General features: G+C 36.5%; 1 protein-coding gene across 4 annotated transcripts in view; it reads left to right on the top strand.

Annotated features, from left to right (window-relative positions):
* The window catches only part of VPS13B (vacuolar protein sorting 13 homolog B), a 763,452-nt gene that overhangs the window by 641,187 nt on the left and 107,577 nt on the right, over positions 1–14,688 (top strand). The gene's annotated exons all lie outside the window — the stretch shown is intronic.

The raw sequence follows: 14,688 nt of genomic DNA, 5'->3' as shown, positions 1-14,688 counted from the left end.
ATCTCCCTGCAGGCTGGGAATGTTGCCCCTTTTTAGAACACCCATACTACCCTGAGCCTATTTATATTACTTATTCCTTTCTTTACATTGGACTTCTTGTGGGCAGAGTTTGTATGACATCTACCTTTGATTTCTAGTACCTGTCATATACTAAGTGGTTGTTGACTGTGACTAAAAGTCCAAGATAAAATAGAATAAGATTAGCTTAATGCATTGAGACTGTCTCCTCAAAGAAATTGCCAAAGTAAGGCCCTGGACTTTACATACTATTTTCATGATCTCTTTGTGGGTCTGTGAAGCCTACTGAATGAGCAGGGTGAAGACAAGGAGACCCTTGCAATAGTTCTGTTAAAAGTTCTGAACAAAGAGAGTAGCAGCTAAGGTTATGTACTTATTCTACCCAAAGTTCCTTTGAGGAAAGGCAGAAAATTACAATGATATCCAAGCTGGAGTTCCGTGTGCACAGATAAGCATAGATAACCACAACACAAAATAGTATTACCTAATGCCATAAGAAGACTTTAAACTATGTATGTTTTGGGAGTTCAGAAGAGAAATCACTTCTAATTTGGATGATTAGAGAAGGGTGTTTTGTTGTTTTCTTGGGAAGAGGTGAAGAGAATAGTTTTGAAAGGTGGATGAGATTTCAAGAAGCTTTGATGGAGACAAATTGAAGGCAGAAAAGGCATATGTAGTATAAAAGTAGGAGATTAGTCTAGGAAGATGGGGAGGGGCCAGAATTTGGGCATAATTCCTTGGGAATGTTAATAGAATTTGCATATAATATCATTTTAACACACTGAGATTTATTCTCCTAGGACATTTATTCAGAATAGCAGAGGTCAACTAAGGTTACTATTTTGAAAATTACACAGGGCCACCTGGGTGGCTCAGTTGGTTAAGCATCTGACTCTTGATTTCAGCTTAGGTCACAATCTCAGGGTCATGAGATTGAGCCCTGCATGGGGACTCTGTGCTCAGCACAGAGTCTGCTTGTCCCTCTCCCTCTGCTCCTTCCCCCACTCACATACGTGTGCTTGCTCTTGCTCTCCCTCTCAAATAAATAAAATCTTAAGAGAAGGAAGGAAGGAAGAAAAAGGGAAGAGAGGGAGGGAGGAAGGAAGAAAAGGAGGGAGGTAGGGAAACTACACAGTACAATCTTCCCCTTAATTGGGAGCTGATTAGGCAGGCTTAGTATCTTTAATTTTTTATATTTTTTTCTTTTTCCTTTCTGATGTGTCAGCAAATAATTCTTTTCATCATACTTCCATCAGAATCAAAATCATGAGTCACTCTTGCCTGCTTATTAGTAGCTTGCCTTTTTCATAGAAACAATACCATTGAATAAATTAAGAATAATTGAGAGGTTAATTAATCTCATTCTTATACATACATTTATGTCTATGTGTGATATATATGAAATGTATAAAATATATATTAAATAAATATAAATATTGTCAAAAATTGTGAAGAGTCTAAGTTTTACCTCTTTTGCAATCTAATAGCTTAGCCTGCTGCACTCCCATGGATACTGATAGAAAACACAGAAGTGCTGGATGAATGGCAGCTTAATACCTACAACAGAGTGCATATGTGCTGGTTTATCAAGCCCCAGTTTCTTTAGGGCAACATGAAAAGAGCCAGGTGACACTTGCATACATAGCGAGTTACATTATAGGAAAGGAACCCAGAACTTGGGGACCCTGAGTCTTTTAGAATGGGAGGTAAACATGCCTGCTCTTTTTTTGTAGGGAGACGTTATCTCCGTCTTCCATGGCTGTTTGCTATACATATATCCTTGAAAAGATAGTTTGGAACAAAGATAATGCCTTTACCTCCAAGACGTGTGGAAACATTATAGACTCATGGAGAATTATTTCCCAAAAGACATACTCTAAAGGACCTCTGTAAAGACAACAATATTCATCTAAATGAGGGATCAGCAAGCTACATGGCCTGAAGGCCAGATACAGCCCACCATCTGTCCTTGTAAACAAAATTTCATTAGAACACAGACATATATTCATTTAGGTATTTTCTACCTCCTATAATAGGCAAAGTCATGTAGTTGAAAGAGATAGCACATTATTTGTGTGCATGTGTATACACACACACATATATGTACACACATATTTGTGTATATATATACATATTGAGATATATATGTATGTATATGTATCAAACACTTGAGGTGTATATGTATATATACCTCAAGTTTGTTGACCCCATTCTAGTTTAAACATTTATGACAAGCCTTTATAAAATACACTAAGCTTGTTTTTTGTTCTAAAATATTTTCAGATTTTTAAAAGTTACTCTGTAATCCCTTCTTCTTTCCAATTATTGAAAGTTATACTATCTGTACGATAGTTCTCATTGTAAAGGGTTATTAAGAGTGGTTATCAATGATTATTATATACTTAACTTTTTTAGTTTCAAGAACAATCATATAGCAAATTATTGCAGTAGAAGTATTTGGTTTATGAGCATTGCTTATTTGTCAGGTTGCATAGTTTTTAAATCCTGCACAATCAGGTAACTAAAATATGGGAGTCAGTACAGTAAAGTGAATAGAATGGGTTCTAGACCAATGGTCCAAGCCCTATAATTTATTATCACTGAGATCCTTGGCAAGTTGTGTAACCCTTTGGATCTTTCTTGTCCTCATCTAAAATGGATATGTCCTTAACTAACTTACAGAATTATCACTAGGATTGGAATAAAAAATCATGTAAATTTTGGCCCACAGTGTACACTTTAAAATATGGACTCTCTTATTAAAATATAAACTTTAAGAAGCAAACCCTATATTCATACATTTATATTTATATAATACTGTACATATATATGTATTTATTTATATACTTATATATTGCTTTAGAATTGGAAAGAGCTAGAATAATCTTATCCCATCATCCTAATTTTTTAGAGGTAAGAAAATTGAGGCTCAGATTGGTTATGTGACTTCAACTCAAGGTGACAAAAACAGCTAGCAATTAAACTTAGACAAGAAGTAAGCTCTCCCTGATTCTCAATTAGTGCTCTTTACAGTATACCATGTACATTTCATCATTTCATGCAAATGAGTAAAATACCTGAACAGTTAGAGATGAGAGTAGAACACAGTACTGAGTTTAGGACTTGTATCCTTATTAAAAGAAACCATAAAATAGTAAAGTTGCCTCTGCTTTAAGTTAGTTTTGACTCAGAAATTCTTAATATATTTTTGTTATTTCTCTTTAAGGAAAAATATTATCTTGAAAGATGTCATATTACACACCTGCATTTGCTTGAAACTTGGTAGCTTGATAAATTGATAAGATAACTGGGTCATATGTTAAGTTTTTTGAAAAACCAACCCAAACATAGATCCTAATAAAAGAATGTTACATATTTCCTTTTAAAGGCTAAAAAGTATTTCTCAGGGCTCTTAAATTACCATATTTTGATACCAAGGGAAAATAAAATCTGGACTTAGAGTCTTGTTTGTACTTAGAGGGTTTTCCGGACAGGAAGGCAGTCTTGATGCAATGCAGTAAGCCACAATACCAGTGGGGCATTACAGGTGAAAACTCTGCAGCTGTACCCCTTCACCACAATGTATTACAACTGTACGCTGGAATATTTCCTGTACAGAAATAGGGTTTGGTTAACTTTGTTTCCCAAGAGTAGATCACATTCAAATGTTATAAAATCATGATTTCCTGCATTTGAATACTTGTGGTTTCTCAACTGGTTCCAATATTTTAAGTTGTTTTTTTTTTTTTTTTGGTATGACTTCTATTAGTTGAAGATGTATAGAATCTTTTCTTTTCCTTCTTCAAAATCAACTTTAAAAGCAGGTACATATAAAAAGAAATAGTATTATAAACTAAAAACATTTGAGATTGCAAATATATTTGTATTCTGTGTCATAATTAAATGATAGATTTATACTTTGAAGTAGAAACCAAAAAATCAGCAAATTCGTTGTCAGAATATGTTTTTATTCAAGATTTTTATTTATTCATTTGAGAGAGATACAGAGACAGAGAGAGCACAACATAGGGAGAGACAAATGGAGAGGGAGAAACAGACTCCCCGCTGAGCTGGGAACCTGCCATGGGGCTCGATCCCAGGACCTGGAGATCATGACCTGAACTGAAGGCAGATGCCCAACCATCTGAGCCACCCAGAATACATTTTTTAGGTGCCCCCAGAATACATTTTTTAATATTTTTTAATATAAATATATAAATTTTACATTTTTAATAACTATTAAAAACTAATAACTATTGGAAAGTATCTCTACTCAATTGCATTTGTTCTGAGTAATGAATGTTTCTCCTGTTGTTATTATAAATAACTGATTATAAGAAATGTTCTTCATATTTAGTACAGTTACATCCAGTCATAATTATAAACAGAAACCTCTTCTGTATGGTACTTTTTTAGCGTAACAGGTTTTAATGATTATATTGTCCATTTATACCAATTTCTACATTTACATTGTCTCTTCCAGTCACCCCTCAATCAACTATTTCATGCTCAGACCTTTCTTTATTTTAACTATTTACTTACCTACTCTCTTACAGTCATCACTTAAAAACTCTATAACCTATCTATCTCTAATCTTTCCAATGCATTCCCCCTGTGGAATATATTTAGTGTTAATACCACTTTGATATTGTTATAAATGGAGTATATACTGTTAATGGTTAATAAGGTAAAACAACTGTCTATTACCAAAAAAGAGTTTCACTACAATTACTTTTTCAAAAGTTATCAACTAGGAATATTCCAGTATGAAAAGTCTCTGCTCGACCCCATCCCAGGAGTATATGTCAGGAAACATTTGAGGAAATTGATTAATTTTAAGGCTGCTTAAGGCTGTGGATAACAGATAAACTTTTAAGCTAACTAAAAAGTTTAAAAGGAAAAGCTGCAGAATGAGATGTTTACAGAAGCTTTGAAAAGCTCCAGCAGATACCTGGGAAACCACAACAGCATACGGATGCTTAGGGCTGCATTCTTGCCCCAGGCTCTGCACTTGCACAGCACTGACCTGAGAAGGCCCTGCACTCTCACCTCTGGCTAACCTTAAGGCTCTGCGTAAGCAGGAAGGGAGGGCTAAAGCAGAGTTGAAAGCATGTCCCAACAGCACATAGAGCATCTCAGCAGACATGGGGGCTTATTGGTTCTATACTATTAAGGAAATCTGTAATCATTAACTGACCACTAAGCTCACCAACTAGAGACTTAAGTGACCATATGATAAAGAATACATACTATTTAGAACTGGTTCATAAATGTTACTAGACACAAACAACAATTACAACAAATAGCAATGACAAGAAGCCTTGGGCAAGGGAGAGAATCTGATTTCCATAGTTGCCACTGTTTATTAACAGTACAATAGTAATAGAGTTAATACTCATTAACATAATAAAATTTTGTATCATTTTAAATGACTAGTTTTCAACAAAAAAAATATGTGATATGCAAAGAAACCAAGTATGGCCCATAGATGGGAAAAGTAATCAAAAGAATCTGTCCTTCAGAAGCCCAGATGTTGACCTTGCTAGACAAAACTTTAGCCACCTATTTTAAATATGTTCAAGAATCTAAAGAAAGCCATGTTTAAGGGACTAAAGGGAAATATGAGAATGACTTTGTACCAAATATATCAATAAAGAGATAGATATTATAAAGAAAAAAGAATGAAATAGAAATCCCAGAGTTAAAAGGTATAGTAATTGAAATGAAAAATTTACTGGACGGTCTCAACAGCAGATTTGAGCAGGGAAGAAAAAATTAGTAAACTTAAAGATAGGTTTGTTGATATTATTGAGTCTGAAGAACAGAAAGAAAAAGAATTAAGACAAATGAACAGAGCCTCAGAGACCTATGGAATACCATCAAGTATATCAAGCTATGCATTATGGGAATCCTAGAAGGAGAGGAAAGAGAGAGAAAGAATATTTGAAGAAATAATGACTGAACACCTCCCAGATTTGATGAAACTTAGTGTACACATCCAACAGCTCAGTGAACTTCAAGTAGGATAAACTCAAAGATTTCCACACCAAACCCAATCAGACTATCAAAAGACAACTTTTTGACTCATCATATATATGTGGGATGATCAATAAGATCAACAACTGATTTCTCATCAACAACCATGCAGGCCAGAAGGAAAGAAATAACATATTCAAAGTGCTGAGAGAAACAAAAGAGAAAACATTTGCCCAATTAAGTAACTAAAAAGACTGGGATAAATGATAAAGATCAAAATGGATCCCACATTCAGATTTCTTCCCAAGAATCCACTTTAAAGAAATGGGAACATGGAAATTGCAAGTAACACATTATTAGGTGTGTTTTTCTTCTTTAAGGGTCAAATGAGTTGAAGAGCGTAAGATTTATAGCCAGTAGGTCTGTCTTACTAAATGTGTGTTCTTGAACATGATACCTGACTTCTCTGGGCCATGGTTAACTTATCCTTAAAATGGCAATAATATTTTCCTCACTAAGGTAGTGTATAAGAAAAATCTTTGTAAATTGTAAGGGACTATTCACAAGGTAGTTTCTTCTGCCACAGCTGCTGTCAGTATTATTATTACAAAAACAAAGGTGATGTTGAAAAAAGCAGCTGTTCTTCCTCCTACTCACCTGTTGACTTGGCATCCTGAGAAATCTGGAAATGTGGTGGGGAGAGTAATGAAAGTAATGTCCTCTGCTACAACCAGGCTTTAATAACTAGTCCTGAACAAAAGTTCCAGCTTTATACTCGCTAACCAGCCCTATGTAGCTACTCTGCCTCTATTTTGTCTAATACAAACTAATCCTGAACGAAAGTTCCAGCTTTATACTCGCTAACCAGCCCTATGTAGCTACTCTGCCTCTGTTTTGTCTAATACAAACTAAAAGACAGTTGAAGCAAGACTGATGGAATCCATCACTTGCTAGATCTCCTCCTCCCTACTGACTCTTTATTATTCACATAAATACAGGGAAGACACTTTCTCGGTATCTTTTTCCTAGGTTGCTTATTATGACTGTGTGGGCAAAGGGGCAGTGGCCCAGCTTCAGCAGGCCCTGCACAAAGAAATAAGAGTGATTTATCTATGAGGACAGATGGGCACTTGCAACCTTGCTAATAGTCTTGGCAGTGCTATTAAGTAATAAAAACAAATTAAGTGCCAAAATATTCTTTGTACCAGAAATATTTTTAAATAGCCAACACACATGCAAATCTTCCCAAATTAGCCATCAAATGGAAACAAATTGTGGAATAACATTTTAAATGCAAAAATACATGTGCTCTTACCAACTGGCAGATATACAACCTAAAATATATTCATATGCAAAGACCACATATGCTTAGAGTACAGTTTATTATGTATGGCTGGCTAATTTTTTAGATTCTGTCAAATAATGGATAGGAAAACAAAATGTTATAAAAAATATATATAATCTTGACAGTCATTTGAAATGTACCATGTGTTACATGTGGAATGCTTTCCAGTGAAACCAATTTACTTGTTCCCACTTCCCATGACTCAGTATTAGATATTCAAGCTTTCTAAACTATTTTTTGGCAACCAAACTTCCTTGGAATAGTCCTCTTTCCTTCAAGTTATTCAGCACAGGCATTAATAATAAATCCTCAGTTATAGATATGTAACTAAAGATCATTCACATCATCTCTTTCAGACCTAAAAGCACATAATAAAGTTATTTAAATAAATCACACAAAACAGAGCCCAGAGTTATTCCTTGAGAATAATTAATTGCTACCATATGAAGCACAATATGACTGCATTCAATTGTTCGTTTAATTGTGGTACTACTAACCTAGAGATTAGCTGGGCAATGTCAGTTCCTAACTGAAAGGCAAAGGAAGATTAGTGAGCTAAAGAAAAGTTTGTTCAAAGTGGATGTGATTGCAGAATAAAATGGAGGGGCTCAGTATATATAAAACAAGATCGTTGTAGAATAGAAGACTGTTTAAGAAGGTGAAAGTGTTAACTTTTCAGCACCTAACTACATTCATTAGTTTAAAACTTTATTAAGCATATACCAGATACCAGATTTTGTGCTATGAATTCACTGGAGAAATAGCTGGAGTTCTTTAAGAATCCCTCTCAGAGAACACACACAATGCAAGCCAGACCTCAGGAGCAAATAGTAGCATAACTTTTAGAACCACAACCATTGTCTCTAACCCTCCTAAATCAGGACTCATATTCAACACATGGTTCTCTTCCCTCTCTCCTAGTCACTACCTGAACTAGGAGATTTAGCCCCTCTTTTAAATAAATAAATAAATAAATAAATAAATAAATAAATAAATAAATAAATAAATAAAAGATTTTATTTCCTTATTTATTTGACAAAGAGGGAGAAGGAGAGAGTGCACATGAGTAGGGGGAGGGGCAGAGGGGAAGGGAGAAGCAGATTCTGTCCTGAGTGGGAAGCCCTATATGGGGCTTCATCCCAGAACTCTGCAGTTATGACCTGAGCTGAAGGCAGATGCTTAACCAACGGAGCCATGCAGAAAGCCCAAAGAATGATCTCCTCTTATATGGATAGACACTGACTCGCATCCCTTTTTCCTCCTCTCACCGACCTTCTTTCTACCTCCCAAACCCTTCCACTGAGCCCTCTGGAACACTTGATTTGTGAGCTCCTCTAAACCTCAATCTCTTCTTTAAGCATTTCCCCTGCCCCTTTACCTTAGATAAAAGTCTTGCTGTACCCTGGGACTCTGTGCACCATTGTAACCCTCTAAGGTGGAGACTTCATTCCCTCCATCTCTTTTTACCTCAAGGTCAGGAGATAAGATATTTTTGTTCACCAGTGCCACTTGCCTTTGCTCTTCTACCCTCGTATAAAATCTCCCTGCTCCTTTGAGACTCATTCCATCTAATTAATTGTCCTCCCCACCCCTCTTTGTTGTTGTCGCCTACTAACTTTTTCATCACTTTTCCAAATTCTCAGAAGTCTCTGGCCCATGGCTTCTTTTTTCTTTCTTTCAATTTTTTATTTAAATTCTAGTTAGTTAAAATATAGTGTAATATTAGTTTCAGGAATAGAATTTAGTGATCATCACTTACATATAACACCCAGTGCTCATTACAAGTGCCCCCCTCAGTACCCATCACCCATTTAGCCCACCCCCAACTGACATCAACATCCTTGCAAATGACCCAGCCAACAGCAAGTCCTGGACCTTGCAGTCATCCCAAACTGTTCTGCCTCCTCAATCACTCATTCCAGCTTCTTATCTCACTTGTGGTCTGTCTCTCCAGCCTGCTCACTCAGCAGGCTCCACCATGGTCCTTTGTTAAACTATGTATAAACCTGTAAATATCACATAGAAACCTATCTCTTCTTTCTCCCTGTGCATCAGCTCACTCTGTTTTCTCATCCCCTTTTAGCCAGTTTATATTCTTTTTTTTTTAAAGATTTTATTTATTTATTTGACAGACAGAGATCACAAGTAGGCAGAGAGCAGGCAGAGAGAGAAGGGGGGAAGCAGGCTCCCTGCTGAGCAGAGAGCCCGATGTGGGGCTCGATACCAGGACTCCGGGATCATGACCTGAGCCAAAGGCAGAGGCTTTAACCCACTGAGCCACCCAGGTGCCCCAAGCCAGTTTATATTCTTAATCCATCATTTAAAACACCCTCTTGCAAATAAACACCCTGAACTCTGATGCTCTGTCTTTCCATTATACTCTCCAGACAAAAGGCTAAGGCTGGGCAAACCTAGAGCCATGTATAACACATTAACTCCCTCTTCTACTCTTCAGAATAGCCAACTCCTTACTGCAGATTTCCACTTGAATAACTCATTGCTACTTCTAACTCAGCTTGCCTAAAAATGAACTCATGATCTCCCCTCCTCTACCCCACATATACCACAAACCTACTCCCCCGTGGGACAGATGAGTCTTACCCAACTTTGTAAATGACCTCAGCACTCACTCAGTTGCTTGGGCCAGAAACCTGGGAGTCAATCTTGACATCTCCCTCTCCTTGTATTTAGTCAGACAATAAAGTTTTATGTCCCAAGAATCTCCCACACATCACTCTGCTGCCACCAACCATACTCTAGATATAGACCACAGTACTCACTTCCTGCCTGGTCCTTTCACATCCAGGCTTGCCCCTTTTTAATCCATTCCCTATACAACATCCAGAAGCTTTTAAAAGAAACATCCATTTGACCTTCAAAGATATCCCACTGATGTGAAGGTAAAGTCAAAAATCCTTAACATGGCCTAAAAACAATAGTTTTTGTTACCTGCATTTCACAAATGAGGGAACTGAGGCTCAGATTCATTAAAAAGTTGCTCAAATTGTAGAGCCATGACTTAAGGATTTCATCCTATGGGAGTGCCATACCAGAAAGACATTTTAAGGTGGAGAAATAAAACACAAAGATTCTTTTTTTTTTTTTAAGATTTTATTTATTTGACAGAGAGAAATCGCAAGTAGGCAGAGAGGCAGGCAGAGAGAGAGAGGGGAGGAAGCAGGCTCCCTGCGGAGCAGAGAGCCTGATGTGGGGCTCGATCCCAGGACCCTGGGATCATGACCTGAGCAGAAGGCAGAGGCTTTAACCCACTGAGCCACCCAGGTGCCCCTAAAACACAAAGATTCTATCTGTATGGTTTATAAGTTTATGACTCTGTGTATCTGAATGGATAATTGACTAAAATTACCTTTAAAATACTAGTTATGCTCATTTTAGCTTTCCATCAGAAGTCTTAAAGACAAATACATCCTTGTAATGATGGAAGGGATCAAATATGCTTTAGCAAATGTACTCACAGACATCCAATGTAGTACGATTTTTTTCAACAGAAGTTTATTTGGAGTGAATTTATTAATATCCCTTTGTTAACCAAGAAAAATAGGGTGTACAAAGGCAAATCCTAACAAACACATAGCTGAGATATTTGGGGATTTATTTCTCTAGTAGTTTTCTATTGTTTTCTGAATTTTCAGAGTTGTCTGTAATGTTCAAATTGAAGTATGTAACCACAGAGCCAGCCTCACACAAAGTTGTGAACTAAATAAAGTTTGTCTTTGGCTCTCTTCCAAGTCTTTCTTTTTGAACTCTTCATAACTCCTCCTCCCCTAAGTGCCAGTGTTGGTACAGTCCACTTACATTGCCCTTAAACTGCCTCATGGCTTCCCACAATGGTTCCCAGCTTGGATTGCCTTATATTATGGACTTATTCCAACCCTCGCCTTGCACATCAAAAATTACTAGATTTTTTTTCCTTAAAGCCCCACTCTGCTTCCCAATGTGACAGCCAATTTTCGTAAGCTATTATATATTAATTTTAATGGAGAACTTCTGGAGACAATACCAGAAAGAAGTCTTTTCTTTTCACTGTATTTTCTGTGTAACCTCCCTACCAAGAAGATAATTTTGAACTTTACATTGTATTGTTTGCATTACAGAAAAACAAGAGGGGAGATAAGCAATGAGATAGTCCTTTATCTCTCAAGTCATAGCCAACATGGAGGACCATGTTTTAATAGGCGTGTAGCAGAAAACTGTATTGAACTATGATTACAGTGTTCCTGCCTATCCAGGTTCAAGGCTTATTATTTTCTTCTTACAAGCCCAGCCCATCGTTAAGAAATCTGGCAAGTAAGACTGTTTATCACAAACTCACTGATCCTGGTAAAGATGCCCAAGTTTCAGAAGTGTTCTTTGAGCATGAGAAGGATAAGTAATTCATGGCTAACATTTTTTAAGCTTTTACTATGTGGTATTATATGAGATGCTTTGTCTCTTTTGATTCTCACAATTCCTGAGATAGTTCTGTTACTCTTTCCCTTTTAGAAATAAAGAAAATGATGTTGGAGAAATTGATTTGCCCAAGAACTCATAGCTAGGAGCTAGGAATTGAATCCCGTTAGGTTTGACTCCAAAGTTCATGCTTTCATCTTCTGTACTTCTTTGTGGAGAATTTTTAATGTGCCAGAGAAGGACTGAATCACCCAGTTTGTGTATATTCCTTCCTTCATTCATTCATTCATGAATTATTCATTCAGCAACTTTTTTTTTTTTTTGAACATTCACTGTATACACTTTGCCAGGTGCTATGAAAATCCAAAGCTCAGCCAAATGGAAATCATTCCCTCAAGGAATGTGCCTACCAGGGAAGATGTCATGTATAGAAATAACTATAACATGAGGTATACAGACATAAGAGCTATGAAACAGATTCCCTTTTTAAAAAATATTAGAGTTCAGAAAAAAAGAGAGCATTTCTCCATCTGGGGAGGTGAAAAGGCTCAAAATAAGGTGGTATTTCATTTGGACCTTGATAGATGGGAAGGATTTAAATATGAGACAATAAGAAATGAAGGGGTATGCAGGTATTTTAGGCTGAGAGAGAATATAGGAACAAAGACCCAGAGAAGGGAAAGTTAGAAAAATGTGGGTCATGGAAAGCATGAAGGGAGAGAGAATTTCAAGAAATGGTGGGTAAAAGTGGATTACTATGAATGTGTTACTTGTCCTCATCAGTAAAGAGAACACACGCTTCTGTTGCATCCCCCTGTCTCTTACTCATATCCATTTTGTTCCCCCTTTTTCCCAGTAAGCATCTCTCCACACACCGATGCTCAAGTCCCTCTTTAAAGAAAAGAAACTATTATGGGTGGAGAGGTAACATTTATTCCCATTGAAAGATTAGGAATCATTATTTAGAAAAGAAAAGGAGAAATCTATTCATTTGGGAAGCTTCTATTAAGATCCTAGTATGTCCAAAAACTGTTAGATGCTAAGAAAAATTTTTTTACATAATGTGTCATTTTTGTACAAGGATCTTAGAGTTGACTAAAGGAGACAAACATGTAAATAGGGAATTACAAAGTGTGATGAGTTTTATGATAGAGGAGTGTATTAGATATAGTAGTGACACAAAAGAGGCAGCAATCAGCTCTGAGGATGGTAATTAGGGAATGCTTCTGAAAGAAAAGACGCACCTGAGGACAGTCCTTTTTTTTTTTTTTCCAAAGACAAATGGGAATAACCCACATGTTCTATTTTAAAGCTTTTTTAAAAAATTAATAATGTACCTTGGATGTCTTTTGTGTTAGTATATATAGATATTCCTTATTCATTTTAGTGGTTGTATAGTAATCCGTTTATAGATCTGCATGTGATATTTAACTAATCCCCTATTAAAGGATATCTGAGTCATTTCTAATTTCTTACTAATATAGCCAGTGCTGAACTAAATACACACTTGTATTGGAATCTCTGTAAACAAATTCTTAGACATATACTTCCAAGCATTTAAGTGATATTGCCAGATTGCCCTCCAAAAATGCTGGATGGAAATGCTTATTCCCTTACCCGTGCAGACATTGGAGCTGTCCGTCTTTTAAAACTGCCAGAGTAACAAATAAAAAACACTATGTTGTGAATCTGAATTTGAATTTACGTATTAGTGAAGTTGAGTATCTTTTCAGGCTTACTGGCTGATTACTTTTATTTTGCTGTGAACTAATTAGTGTCAGAGTCTGCGATTTTACCATATACCAGCTAATAAATCAGCCTGTTAGTGTTCCGTGGCTGCTGGCAGAAGATGTAAGACTCATGGGTCAGAAACAAAGAACATTATTACTCCGCGCACAACAAGTAACATGAGCATCATGTTTGTATTGTTTCCTCTTGCCCGCAGGTCCCACAAGGGCAATGCAAAAGGGCCCTCGGGGATGGTAGGCATGCAGTGGGTATGTGGGACAGCCAAGGAACATGGAGCTTGTCAAATCCACTCCTTTAGAGTGAGTCTTCTCTTTGTCCTGCAGAGAGACTTTCCCACATGCCTCAGGGTTGTTCTCTGGAAACACAACCTAAGAACTGGCTCCAGTTAACAGCTTTCAGGGCCTTGCATTCTAGTCATACCTAGCAATGACATGCAGGGAAGTTCAGGGCCCATCGCTAATTGCCTTTTCCAACATACTTCCTTTTTAAATTTTTTCCTACATGCTTATTTATCATTTTGTCATTGATTTGTAAGCTCTCTCTGCTACCACAACAGTTACTCCTGGAACTATCATAGAATATCACCTATCTTACCCAGTTTGCTTTTTTTTTTAATTTGATTTTATCCACTGTGGTTCTGTGAGGTTTATGGGTTTCATGCAATACTTATAAAAAGCTGCCCTATTATAAAAATATTAACCAATTTTTTTTCTCCTCTGCTTTCGTTTTGGCCTTTAACATTTTTATCCTTTGGGAATCTACTTTCATATAGGAATGATGTAGGGACCCACTTTGGTTTTACCAAATGGCTGGACAGTTCTTGCAGCTTCATTTCCGGTCTTTCCCTACTTGTTGGAAATGGTATCTGCCTGACATACTAAGATTTATCAGTACTTCATCTTAAACTATTTTTTTGTTCTGTTTCTTCTATTTGTAGGCCACTACTCAAACCTTATCTTTTAACTGCTATAGCCTTATAATAAACTTAACACCTGGTACATATTTGTTCCTCATTTTTTTCTCTTTTATTTAAAAACTTTCTTGGCTTTTTTCATATATTCTTGAATGGGTCTTTTAAAATAAAGTAGGTAAACAGGGTAAATATAACTATGAAAGAAATTCTGAACTACTGTCTTTTACAGACATCCCTTTCTAAAAGTCTTATTCATATTATAACTTTGATGGTTTAA

Source organism: Lutra lutra, chromosome 4 (assembly GCF_902655055.1).
Source record: "Lutra lutra chromosome 4, mLutLut1.2, whole genome shotgun sequence".
In the NCBI taxonomy this organism is placed as follows: Eukaryota; Metazoa; Chordata; class Mammalia; order Carnivora; family Mustelidae; genus Lutra; species Lutra lutra.
Note: the sequence above shows the minus strand (reverse complement) of the source record. Positions and strands in the feature narration are given on the sequence as shown.